This window comes from Pan troglodytes, chromosome 6 (assembly GCF_028858775.2).
Source record: "Pan troglodytes isolate AG18354 chromosome 6, NHGRI_mPanTro3-v2.0_pri, whole genome shotgun sequence".
Taxonomy (NCBI): Eukaryota; Metazoa; Chordata; class Mammalia; order Primates; family Hominidae; genus Pan; species Pan troglodytes.
In genome coordinates this window covers 149586979-149601496 of record NC_072404.2, presented here as the reverse complement: position 1 = coordinate 149601496, position 14518 = coordinate 149586979, and the positions used below count along the sequence as shown (strand labels likewise).

At 39.1% G+C, this 14518-nt stretch overlaps 1 protein-coding gene across 6 annotated transcripts in view; it reads right to left on the bottom strand.

Annotated features, from left to right (window-relative positions):
* LRGUK (leucine rich repeats and guanylate kinase domain containing) overlaps positions 1–14518 on the bottom strand; it is a 150323-nt gene that overhangs the window by 40592 nt on the left and 95213 nt on the right. The window lies entirely within an intron of this gene.

Below are 14518 nucleotides of genomic sequence, written 5' to 3'. Positions count from 1 at the left end.
TAGAATTACAAAATCATCAGTTTTCAATCCCCAGCATATTAATTGAACTAGGTATTGAACAACAGCTAATATAATAACAGTAGGTGTAAGAAATTTCTTCTGCTAGCTTCTTTTAAATTTCTGCCTACAAATCCTCTTAGTGTTAAAATCTTCCAGCCACTGAAAGGACACAGTACCTGATAAACTGTTCAGAAAATAAGCTTGTTTTTACTTTTCAGAGCTGGATATCTGTATGGCCCTATAGGTGCCTATGGGTGTAGGAAACTTCTGCTAGAAGAACATCACAAAAAGAGAAAAACAGATGTTATCTACCTTTTAATGAAAAATAAATACCACTACTTACTGCCTTGCTAAAGGAACAGACCCTGAATCTGAACAAACTTCTGGATCCAACTGCCAATTGCAGGAAATTCAGGGACAGAAGAACATGATGAATGGCACCATAAGCATGCAACTGGCAAAACCCAAATTGTGGGAGATGCTACAGTCTAAACAGAGTCCTTTAACAGGAACTTGTAAAGAAAAGAAAAGGCTGGGTGGAGAACCTGTAGATTAAAAGATACTGTAAATATATATTATTTATTTTAAAATAGATAAGACTAAACTAGAATCTAAGGATGCACACTTGTGCAATAAAACCAAAAAGGAATATAAGGAATTGGTTACTACAGAGTCAGAATGATGGTTACCTTTGGAGGGAGGGAGAGTAGGATGGGGCTCATGGAAGGGCTTCTGGAGTGACTGGAAAAGTTCCATGTCCCAACTTGGGGAGTGGTGACAAGGAGGTTTGCCTTATAATAATCTATACATTTCTTTTCCTTGTTTTTTAATTTTATAATTTAAGAAAGGGTAAGAAAATATATTGTATTTTGATAACATAGAACTTAAATATGAGGTAGAAGATTGGGACTTGAGGAAAAATTAAAATATCACTGTGCTTCTTACCTATTAATATCTTACTAAAAATGTGATATCTTATGTGGATAACATTTGTTCTAGCATTGTCTTGATTTAGCAAATAAAAATATAATATTGACACTTACTGAGCACTTAATATATTCCAGGAAATTGATGTCAACTAACCCCTTTAATCTTTTCAATAACCTAGGACTCGATTACTATTATCTCTACAGATAAGAAAACTACGACTCAGAGAAGACATGTGACTTGCCCACATGACAGTGCTCTAAACTATACTTCCCCCTGTTCCTTCATTCATTCAACAAGTATTAACTGAGCACTACTATGTGCCTACCATTGTATAAAATAATGAATACATCAGGGAGTAACAATGATTTCTGCCTTTGGAGGATTTATAGTCTAACAGGGGGAGACCAACAACAAGCATAATAGATAAGCAAATAGCCTAATGCATTAGAGGGTGATACGAATTTTTCAAAAAAGAAAAAGCAGAGCAGGGAAAAGGGGCTAGGGAGGGCCAAGGAAGGACACAGAGTAGGAGATACAGGTTGCAGTATAAATTAGGGTTTCAGGGCAGACAGCATAGAGGTGGTAAAATGTGAGTTAATAGTTGAAGGAGGAAAGGGAGTCAGCCATGTGGCTATCTGGGGAAAGAGTGTTCCAGAAAGAAGAAACAGTTAGTGCAATGGCTCTAAGGCAGGAGTGCTGGTGGGTTAGAGGTACAATCACTTGCCAGTGTCAGTGGAGCTGAGGTAGGAAGAGGAGTAGTAGGAATGAGATCAGAGACACCAAAGGAACAAGATCATGGAGGACTTTGCAGGAAACTGAAAGACACTGAGCAACATGGAAGCAATTGCAGGTATTTGAGCAGAGGGGGCTCATGATCTGACTTAGGTTTGCAATTGATCATTCTGTCTTCTGTGTTTGCAAATAGCCTATAGGGGCAGGGGTAGAACCAAAGAGACCGCTTAAGAGGTGGCTGCCGTGATCTAGGTGACAAATAATGGAAGAGTAGACCAGGATAGTGGGCAGATTCTGGATTCCAGAATAATTTGAAGGTAGGGCCAGTAGAAGTTTTTGACAGATTGGATATTGGGTTGGGAGAGAAAAGAGTACAAAGTTTTTGGCCTGATAACTGCAGATACAGAGTTGGCATCAAATAAGAGTAAGATTTAGGGCAACGATCAGTATTTCAGTTTTGGAAGAAGTGAGTGTAGATAGGGAAATAATGGAAGGGAAAGGAAGAAAAGGAAAAAGGAGAGAAGGGAAGGGAAGGGAAAAGAAAGAAAGGGAAGGACAAAGAACTGAGCCCTCAGATCCTCCAATGAAATTGGAAAGAAAAAGAGAAAGGAGACTGAAAAGGAACAAGAGAAGCAGGGGGAAAACAAAGATTTAATTAAATGGCTCAGACAATAAATCTATTCTTAGAAGAACAAATTTATCATGAGAAGGAATATGATGCTAATTTTAGGAGGACTAGAGATATAGTAAGATAGTCATTATATAATCTATTCCCTGCCCACCTACCAGTTGGAAACAACAATGAAGAAAGGAATCAAAGGAAAACTTTGGAGGAAGGGTTCTAGTACATCACAAATCATTCCTTTGTCCATTCACTTTTACTCATTCATAGGTTCAGCAAAATTTATCGAAGCCGTGCAGGGGGTCAGACAACCACACTAGATGTTGGGAAACCATCTACGAACAAAGCGGAGTATCTCATCTCAGGAAGGCCAGTGTGTGACATCGCCAAGAGACTGGGAAACTGCAGCAGACTGTGGTATCTGAGTGTCATATAATGCTTAGAAAAAGGGATATTGGGAATTGGCCTCATGAAGAGCAGAAGAACAGCTTTGAGATGCTGATCTGTGCCCCTATGAACCTAACTGAAGCTTTTTTATGACAAAAGACATATTGAAAGTGAAACAGTTTAGAGCAGGGGTGTCCAATATTTTGGCTTTCCTGGGCCACACTGGAAGAATAATTGTCTTGGGCCACACATAAAATACACGAACATTAACAATAGCTGATGAGCTAAAAAAATACATTGCAAAAAAAATCTCATAATGTTTTAAGAAAGTTTATGAATTTGTGTTGTGCTGCATTCAAAGCTGTCCTCAACCACATGTGGCCAGCAGGCTGTGGGTTGGACAAGCTTTGTTTAGAGCCGTGAGGATCCTGAGTTCAAATTAGACACAAAGAGCAGAGGGCAAAGATACTGGAAATCAAATGTCTTCTCTCGAGATTCACATCGATCCCTGGGTGACAGAGCAAGACTCTGGCTCAAAAAATAAATAAATAAAATAAAATAAAATAAAAAAGATTCACATTGATGTGTTAATACTGAAAAATGCACCTGAGTAGAAGAAGGCATTTTTCTTCTGAAATCAAAATAGACATTCCTAAGCTGTGTGATACTTGGACAAGCAGCCTCTTCCCTGAGCTGACCTGGGTCCTGAGAGTACTGAAAGGAAATGGTGCTTGGTGGATGCAAGTGCCTAATACTTTGTCACCACCGGTCCACTTTCTCATTTCCCCTTCATACAGTTGGTACTTACAGGATTGTACTGGCCTTGTCTGCTGTACACATATATTTGCTAAATTGTCTCTCAATGAATTGGTCATTCAGCAATTTTTCTTTCTGGAGAATTGGCTCTCAGTGACTTGGCCTGCTTCAGGGGTAAAGGGGTTGGAGGAGCCGGTTGCAGAAACAGATATGATGGAGGTAAAGGAAGTCAAGCTTCTTCTAGAAGGAAAAACCTAGTCACAATAGCAAATCCAGAGCAAGAAGCCTTAACTAAGTCAGCATAGCCTTCATGTATGCTTTCCAGGGAGCCAACCATGCAAAGAGCATTGGGTTACTATCAGGGAGGGAGACTGAAGTATAACAATATCTGGCAAGTAACACACAAGAACTTAGACACTTAGACATCTGTAACCTATACATGAGTGTTGCAAAAATAAAAACCTCTCACTGATAGGGTTGGTTATATATTTTTTGCAACAGTAAGAAAAGAGCTGTGCACTTTTTTTTTACTCAAACCTGCAAAGAAAAATGTTTAAGTGTTTATGAAGTAAGGCTGATTAAAATTACATTTACAGTTCTCTAAGATTCTCTTAGAGATGTTCAAATTAATGTGCTTTGGGAGTCATTCAGAAAAGTAAGTACCATTTAAGACAGGAAGAGAGAAGAAATAAAGCAACAAAGAATTGTATAAGCAAGGAGTGAGAAAATGAGTAAATTGGATATTTTATTAAATTATCTAAATTCATATTAAATTATGATCACATTTATAGAGAGAAAGAATTTTATATTTATAAATGATTGGAGTAGCAATCAAGAAATGTGGTGTTAGCAGATTTTGTTCAGATTGAAGAGTAAAAAATAATATTCTTGGGCATTTCTTCCTAACAAAGACAAATTATTTAGGTTCTAGAGGAAACCTCCAGTGACCTTAGGAATAGGGAATAAAGGGCCTGGTGCGGTGGCTTATGGCTGTAATCCCAGCACTTTGGGAGGCCAAGGTGGGCAGATCACGAGATCAGGAGTTCGAGGCCAGCCTGGCCAACATGGTGAAACCCCATCTTTACTAAAGATACAAAAAATTAGCCAGGTGTGGTGGCACGTGCCTGTAAACCCAGCTACTCAGGAGGCTGAGGCCGGAGAATCACTTGAACCCAGGAGGCAGAGGTTGCAGTGAGCCGAGATTGTGCCATTGCACTCCAGCCTGGATGATAGGGTGAGACCCTGTCTCAAAAAAAAAAAAAAAAAAAAAAATTAAAAACAACTGTCAGTATGTTGGAAGTCAGTAATACTGAGGATTTCCACATCCCATTAGCCCATTTTCTACTCAAAGAAAGAAGGTAGTAGTAAGAGGGCTAGGGATACACTGACCTTATCCCATCAGTACAAGTAGACCAGAAGATCTCACTACTAGAATATTAATTCTATAAGGACAGGGACCAGGCCCATATTGTTCTAGTGTCTGCAGCAGGGTCTGATCAGGAAATGTCTGCTGATATTGAAAAATCAAATCAATATCCTACATACATGATAAGAATTCAACAAATATAGGATGGGTAGATAAATAAATAAGTGAGGAAATGGGAAGAAGGGATGGTAAGGGAGGAAGGGAAGGAAGCAGGGAGGAAGAGAGGAAGGAAGGAAGAGAAAAATGAAAGGAAGGAAGGGAGAGAGAAAGTAAAGAAGGCAGGGAAAAGGAAGACAAGAAGTAAAGAAGGGAGGAAGGGAAGGAAGCAGGGAGGAAGAGAGGAAGGAAGGAAGAGAAAAATGAAAGGAAGGAAGGGAGAGAGAAAGTAAAGAAGGCAGGGAAAAGGAAGACAAGAAGTAAAGAAGGGAGGAAGAGAGGGAGAAAGGGAGGAAACAAGGGAGGAAGAGAGGGAGAACAGGAGGAAGGAAGGGAGGAAGGGAGGGACGGAGGGAGGAAGGGAGGGAGGAAGGAAGGAATGAAGGAAGGAAGGAATGGAGGGAGGAAACAAAGAAGGAAGGAAGAAAGGAAAGAAGGGAGAAAGGAAAGAAGAAAGGAAGGGAGGAAGGAAAAAAAGGAAGGTCCTTTTGAATATGGGAATGGAGACGATGGCTATGAGAGCAAAGGCTCTTTCTAAGCTTGATCAATAGCAATGACAGAATGAACTCATCTGCCAATAAACTATCACAGACCACAGACACTACTTTCTTACATGGCCACACCTCCTTTGACTCATTATTTCACTTTTCTCAGATTTATGTTCAGTGGGGTAGCAAGCTGGGTCTCCCCCTAATGTGGGCTACTGCCATGATCCTCACTCTCTTCAAATCCTTCAGATGGATCATCAAGTTGGACTCTGGCTGATTTGGGCTTCAGCATCACCCTTGGATCCTCGCCTTATAGACTGCTCTTAATTTTTCAAACTACAGCCCTCAGAAAATCCTGCCCAATCCCAGAGTGGGTTATGCTAACTCACTGCGGCTTGTCCGGCTAATGAACAGAACAAATAGCCTTCCAGTTCACCAGGTGGCCTCGTAAACCTCACAAACAATTGCCAGCATCTCCAGGTCCCTCAAGACCCTTTTCAACTATTACCACCATTTTCCCCCTCTGGAGATAAGCACTCTCCTGACTTTTACAGTAACCACTTCTTCTTTATAGTTTTATCACCTAAATGTGCTTCCCTAAATACTGTGGTTTAATATTGCCTGTTTTAAATTGTATATTAATGGAATCAGATGGCATGTATAGCACGTATTCTTTCTAGTTAGAATTCTTTAGTTCAACAGTATGTTTGTGAAATACAACCAAGAAGTTAATTTTGTTGGTTTACATTACTGTACGTATTTTATTATATGACTATTCAAAAATTTACATAGCTGTTCTACTGCTGATGGACATGTGAATTTCTAGTTTAGGACTATTATGAACAATGTTACTCTAAACATTTTTGCACATATCTTTTGGTACACATAACCAGTCATTTCTATTGGGTATATACACAAGAATACCACGGTTGAGGTATAGGGTATCTGCATGTTCAACTTTAGTAAATAATGCTCAACTATTTTCCAAGTTATACCAATTTAATTTTCCATCAGTTCTCTTATAAGAGTTTCCATTGCCCCACATATTGATAGTCTTTATAATTTTAGTACTTTTAGTTTATGCATAGTAGTATCTCATTGCGATTATATTTTGCATTTCCCTGATTAGTAATAAGGCTGGGTATCTCTTCATAAGAATATGGGCTATCTGGATATTATTTTGTGGAGGGATTTTCCTATGGGTTACCTATTTTTTTCTTAATAATTTGTGGGAGTTCTTTATATATTTCGGATACACTTTGTTGGTTATAGTTACGGCAAATATCTCCCCACTCTCTGTAGTCTGTCTTTTTTTTCCTCCTTAATGCTGTGTTTTCAGTTAACAGGAGATCTTAGTTTTAATGTACTGCAATATTCCAGATTTTTCCTTCATAATGAATGCTTTTTGTGTTACATTTAAGAAATCTTGACCCCATGATCATAAAAATATTATCTTACATTATTTTTTGAACTATTATTATTTTGCTTTTTACATTTTATAGATAATCTACCTTAATTTTTATATATGGTGTCAGATCAGGGTTAAATCTAATTTTGTTCCTATTTATATCTAATTAATGCTATACAAAAGGCATCACTTTCCTGCTGCTCAGCAGTGTCACTTTTTTCATAAATCAACTTTCCATGTGTGCATGGATCTATTTCTGGGCTGTTATTTATTTTACTTGTATATTTTAGTGGTGATACCAGCATTTTCAGATACATATTAAAATCAGATTATTAATTTCCACAAAAATGTGAGAATGTTTTTGACTGGATTGCTTTGAGCATATAGACCTATTTGAAGAAAACAGACATTTGTATAATATGGAATATGGAGCCATGCAATCCATAAACATGGTCTATCTCTCCACTTTTTAGGTCTTTAATTTTTCTAGAAAATATGTTTTACATTTTTCTGAATAGAGGCATTATACACCTTTTATTAATTTGTTTTTAAATATTTGACACTTTGGATGTTACCGAACATAGACAGATAGATAGATAGATAGATAGATAAATAGATTTTTTTTTTTTTTTTTTTTTTTTTTGAGATGGAGTCTCCCTCTGTCACCCAGGCTGGAGCGCAGTGGTGTGATCTCAGCTCACTGCAACTCCGGTCTCCCAGGTTCAAGCGATTCTCATGCCTCAGCCTCCCATGTAGCTGGGACTGCAGACGTGTGCCACTACGCCTGGCTAATTTTTGTATTTTTAGTAGAGATGTTAGCCAGGCTGGTTTCAAACTGCTGACATCAAGTGATCCTCTCATCTCAGCCTCCCAAAGTACTGGGATTACAGACGTAGGCCACCACACTTGGCCTGAAAATATATTTTTAAAAAACTAAATATATTTAAAATTGTTGCTATTAGGTAGAAATTTATTTTTATATGTTTTATGTTTCTAATAATCTTGTCAAATGCATTTATTAACTATTTTCAAGCTTTACACTATTTATTTCTTGTTTATGCTTTATTGCACTGGCTATGACCTCTGACACCATGTTGAATTACTTATTTATTATTCTACTCCTTCTGCCAATTAGATTAAAAATAATACATTTCCTAATCTTCTTTTAGTATCATCCTAGAGATTAAAATATGTTTTCTTGACTCATCAAAATCTGATAATCTGATATTATTACATTTACCCTCTTCCTAGACTTCAAATGCAAGGATTCTAGAACATTTCATCTCCATTTATACCCTTCTTGACTTATTATAATTGTTGTCATAAATTTAGTTTTATTTTTAATTTCTATATTTTAATTAAACATTTTTTATTGAGGTAAAATATACACATATAATTTACCATCTTTACCATTTATAGATGTACAGTTAATGGTGTTAAATACATTTATATTTTTTCCCTTCATTCCCCGTATTTTAACTTTATACATTTTAATTCTATGTATTGTTAAAGCCATTGCTGTTTTATATAGTCAGCAACCCTTTAGATTTACTCATGTATTCAGATTTACTCATGTATTACCCTTTGTCTTGTTCTTCATTTTTTTCTCCATCTATGACACTCTCTATCTGAAATCATTTTCATTCTGCCAAAAGAAAATTCTCTACTGTTTCCTTTCATGTAGGCTTCCTGTGACAAATTCTGTTTCTTTGTCTAGAAATACCTTTAATTCACCTTCATTTTTGAATGATATCTTCACTGGGTCCAAAATTCTAGGTTGGCAATAAGTTATCACCTTAAAGATATTCTTTGTCTTCTGGCTTTCATGATTTCTTTTGGAAAGTCAGCTGTCAACCTAATTGTTATTACTTTTTTTGAAAGTAATTTTATCCCCTATGACTGCTGTTTAGGTATTTTCCTTTGTTTTTAATTTTAGTACAATATGATTTCAAAACAAATATGTGTCTAAGTTGGGTTTTTAAGAGTTATTTAATCTATGGCTTGATGACTTTTATCAGGACCATAAAGTTTCAACCGTTATTTCTTCAAATCTTGTTTCTCTTCCACTTCTTCTCTCCTTTTAGGATTCAATAACATATGTTAGAACTTCTCATGTTTGCTTTATGTCTCTTACTCACTCTTCCACTATATTTCCCATCTTGTTATGTTTCTAAGATTTATTTTTCTTATCAACTTTTCAGTCTATTAATTCTCTCTTTAGCTGTGTCTAATTGGGTATCAATTTCAGTTACTGTTTCCCCCCAGGTTTTATAATTTCCATTTAGTTTTTTTTTTTATTGTCTCCACTTTTGCTGAAATTTACATTTTTGTCTTATATCTTGGCCATTATAAATGCAGTCACATTAAAGTCTTGCTTTGATAACATCAATGCTTGGAGGCTTCAAAATATGTATTTAATGCTGCCAAAATCTGAAGGCTCTTGTAGGCCTGTTTCCTATCATCTGGGGATTCTGTTATTTTTAGTTCATGTTTTCCCATGTCCTTATGTGCCTGGTTATTTTTCATTATGCATTAGACAGTGTATTTACAACATTATTTATATACATTTTTTCTGCCATGGACCTAGGGACATCTGGGATCTTTTGAATATAATTTCAGAAATAAGAGTACTTTAACTGTGGCTCCTATGAAGTCCTGACTTCTTTTTGTTCACCTTTACTCCAAGGTTGCAGGCCTTCAGTTACCAACCTAAAGAAAGCATCGTTTGCTAAGTTTACTTCCCTGATGGACCTCATACTTTGATGTTATTGTCCTAGTTCCACAAGACTCTCAAAGTGTCAGTTCAGCCCTCAACCATGTCTACCTCAATTAGCAAAAGTCCATAAGAATAAGTGGCCTCTGGTACCAGGTTCACCTCTCAGGATCATCCTCCCCTAATTCCTGGCCAGATAAACTTTCATCTTCTGTTTATTCTCTGATCCCTTCAAGTAGATATTTTTTAAATCCAGATTTTCTAGTTGTTCTCAGCAGGAAGGTTACTCTGAATTACCAGGTCTGCCTTTAGTGGAAGCAGAAGTCCAATTAACCACTTTTCAGGTATCTGAAGGTTCTTGGTGATACAGGGATGCTGATGATCCCCCAAAGGAGAGCTGCTGTTCTTGAATATAAAGAAGTACAGCTGAGGGCCTGAGTCCTTCCTCACTCCCTGCCTACCATCACTGCCATAGCGACAACATTTGTTCTGTAGTCAATCATTTACAAAGAAGTTTCATGTGCATCTGACACAATGACATTGTAAGATAGGTATTATTATTTCTCTGTATGTACTTTACAGAAGAGGAAATGGCATCTCATAGCAGGTAAGTGGCTTTTGTAAGGTTACCCAGTAGATGGAAAGGCTGTCACATTATTCAAAAGTTGGCGCATTTTTCCTCTTGGGTCAAGAAGCCAATAGTTAAATGGAAATAGAAATGAACATAGATGAAATACACACATAAACATGTACTTACCCAGCTAGTTATGACATGTGCCATATGTGACTACCAAGAAATAAGACTGGTTTCCTTAAGACACACACAAAACCAGCCTCGTTATTTTGTAATCACAACTCACACACATGTCATTGCATGTGATGGCCAAGGGAAGAGGAGAATATTAGATTACAGAGGCGGTATAGAGAAGGCCTCATGTACACAGTGAGTTTTGAGGTGGATTTGAGCGGAAGAGAAAGAATGCAATCTTTAACATAAGTGGGAATGGTGCTTCAGAGAAACAGAACCAGAAACACACACACACACACACACACACACACACACATTGGAGATGGGAATTTCTACCTTGTCCATCACTGTCAAAGCCCTCATAATAGTTTGCAAAAGAAAATATAAACACATTCAATGTACACTTAAGACACCAAAAAGCACAAAAATGCCTTTTTTCTTTTGGATAATTTAAGATAAAGGTTTTTGACAGAGACAGCTGCAATTACTTTCTTCCATCCACTCAAAAGTTCCAAAAAGACATGGAAATTTACCTTGGGAAGGTAAGATGAGAAAAAACAACAACTTCTTCTTAGGGTTGCAGTGAGGGGTATGTGAAATAACCTACACAAAAGCTCTTTCTAAATTATAAATGCTGCATAAAGGCAATGTGTGTTCTCTAACACACATCATAATGTCTCATGGAATCTTCTGTTGTGATGGTCTCAAAAAGGTATGTTGCTTGTTTTGCAGCATTATACCAGCTGTGCAAAAGGTTAACAACCTGTGAGATCTCCTAAAATGTGATAAATACCTGCAAATTCCAAGAGCACTGAATTCATAATCTTTAAAAGAAAAATGAGGCACCAAACATAATCTTAGGTGAATTCACCCACATATATGACAAGAGCAATTCCGTATTATATTGCCCTAATTTCTTAAGAGTGAATCTGTTAGTTCTGAGGGAATTTGATTTGCTTTTCTATGAAACTACCTTGTTACATTTGTATTTCCACCTAAACTACTAGCACTGAGAGGCAAAGGCACCAGAACCTCAGGGCTCTGCAAATTACTACCATCAGGGATCAGTAAATGCCACAGTGCTGACACTGGACACAACACATGCTCCACACTGGGTTCCAGATGCTGTGGATTATGGGGGCTGCTCAGTTTCTCAGGGAGGGGCACTGTAGGCAAGGAGCAATCTGGTGTAAAAGTTCATGAAACTCTTTCCAGTAACAGGTGGCCTGGGATATTGGGTCCTTTCCCCCACCAATCATCACCAGGGTGGCCCCTTCCACTCTCACACTGCCTTTTTATCCTCTCCTCTCTCCAGTTTCCCCATACTGTCTTCATTTTATATTAAAATGTTACGGCTGAATCACAGTTAGGAGCACAGAGTGGGTTTTTTTTTTTTTTCCAGTTCTGTTCCCCTGTCCCCAGCCCTTAGTACCTTATTGCCCTTGACCAACACTTTTTTTTTTTTTTTTTTTGAGATGGAGTTTCACTCTTGTTGCCTTGGCTGGAGTGCAGTGGCGAGATCTCCGCTCACTGCAACCTCTGCCTCCCTGGTTCAAGCGATTCTCCTGCTTCAGCTTCCTGAGTAGCTGGGACCACAAGCGCGAGCCACTACACCCGACTAATGTTTTGTATTTTTAGTAGAGACAGGGTTTCACCATGTTGGCCAGGATGGTCTCAATCTCTTGACCTCGTGATCTGCCCACTTCAGCCTCCCAAAGTGCTGGGATTACAGGCGTGAGCCACCGCGCCCAGCCAACCAGCACTCTCTTTAATTAGGCCCCAACATTTTCTAACAGGTGATATTTAGATTGGACATTTTTTTTTTTAGCTTTTAAGTTCAGGGGTATATGTGCAGGTTTGTTAGGTGAACTTGTGTCATGGCGGTTTGTTGTACAGACTATTTCATCATCCAGTTATTAAGCCTAGTACCCATTAGTTATTTTTCCTGATCCTCTCCCTCCTACCACCCTTCACCCTCTGATAGACCCCAGTGTGTGTTGTTCCCTTCTATGTGTCCATGTGTCCTCATCATTTATAAGTAAGAACATGTGGTACTTGGTTTTCTGATCCTGCATCGGTTTACTAAGGATAATGGCCTCCATGTTCCTGCAAAGGACATGATCCCTGAACACGTTTAAATAAACCATGAATACCCATTAAGTGGAAGAGGGGTGCAAGTCAATGGCGTGTGCTTCTGCCTATCAGTGTGAATCCAGCTGTGCATCAGGACAGCCCACCTGGGAAATGGGCTGCCTCTGATTGTCAGGGTGCAGGCTTACCACTAAGGAATAAAGACGGACAGGATTTAGTGGTCTGAAGGTTTGCATTCTGGATTTCCATGTCCCAAGGGGACATTAAAGAACTGATGCTGTATTTGAAAGTCCAAGAAGCATCAAGCCACACCATCCAAGAAAGCTGGAATACCAAGGGCAGGAGAGAAAGCTGTGGGCTGATCTGGAAAGAGCTGGATTTCCCAGGACCAGAAGGACAAAGAGTGATAGGTTCCTCATGTAGAGGGAGCCTTACCTGTTGACTTCTACCCATTACCCCAGGTATAGCAAGATCTCAGGGGTAGGTATAAGAAAAAAACCTACTAGTTAGTTGGGCTCATTGACTCATGCCTGTAATTCCTGCACTTTGGGAGGCTGAGGTGAGAGGATCACTTGGGGCCAGGCGTTCAAGGCCAGCCTATGCAACATGTCAAGACCCTGTCTCTACAAAAGAAAAAAGTAAAAGAAAAAAGCTACTAATAGTAGGAAAAAGTAGGATATGGAGAATACCAGGGCCACTGGCTCAGAATGGGATTCAGTGCCTTAGATAAGAAGCATCTCCATGGCAACCATGGTGGTTATGAGGCTAGAGGCCCTTCTGCAATTTCCCAGGATTGTGTAACTCTCGGGATTCTTGAACTTAATCCAAATATGGGGAGTGATCCCCATTTCTAACGACATTTGATTTCCCACAAATCCTGGTGGGATGGGAACAATTCCAGATTTCATTGATTTTGGATAAATATGACTTTCCTACACTCAGTATCATGGAACAATACTGAGCCTGAGCCACAGGTCGTGCCTTCTGCCCTGCCACAGGTGACCACACAGGCAGGCTAATATGACCGCCACAGCATGGCTTGAAAAGTCAAGCTGGGCTGGGTAGATTCTCCTGCCTTCAGCAACTTGAATTAAAGAGATGGAAGGAAGTTGCCAGGAAGAATGAGCACAGAGCCAAGAGGCCTAGGACAGTCGGGGCTGGATGGCGCATCAGAGTAGTGCTCAAGCTAGTGGGAGCAAAGCCTGTGGGCAAATGCAAGAGGCCAGCCAGGAGAGGGAGGGCTACCACATGCAGGAAATAGAAGCAGGGAGATACTGTTTCTTGCACCTAGAACACCCAACAACTATTGTGACTCAGTGAGAGTAAAATGTATATAGCATACTATATCTGTATATACCCCAGCCTAAGACTTTTTGCCTGAAGTAATCAGTAATCAGTCTGATTCTTTTGACCACTGAACACTGCCAATGGTTCTGACTTGATGCACCTATTTGTTTAGAACAGGTTATCCTTGGCAGGGCATGGTGGCTCACACCTGTAATCCCAGCACTTTGGGAGGCCAAGGCAAGCAGATCACCTGAGGTTGGGAGAGCCTCACCAACAAGAGAAACCCCATCTCTACTGAAAATACAAAATTAGCTAGGCGTGGTGGTGCATGCCTGTAATCCCAGCTACTCGGGAGGCTGAGGCAGGAGAATCGCTTGAACCTGGGAGGCAGAGGTTGCGATGAGCGGATATCACACCATTGCACTCCAGCCTGGCAACAAGAGCAAAACTCCGTCTCAAAAACAAACAAACAAACAAACAAAAAACAGGCTAGCCTTAAGGAATCACAAGGAATTGACAACCAAAACAAAAAGTTCTGTTGCTTCTGCAGCAGATTGCAATTGCAATTAAGTCTCTTTGTATTCCCAGATCATCACATAAAAATGATTACAGATCGAAAACAAGTACAACCTAATCTGAATGCAGTGCCAATTTTGCATTCAACACTCCTGTGCATGCTGCTTTCTCAAAACTTTCAGAGAAATAAGTTGGGACTAAGTGATGCGACTGGTTTAAGAAGTGCTAAGTTATAAAACACGGACTCTTGGAGTGGAC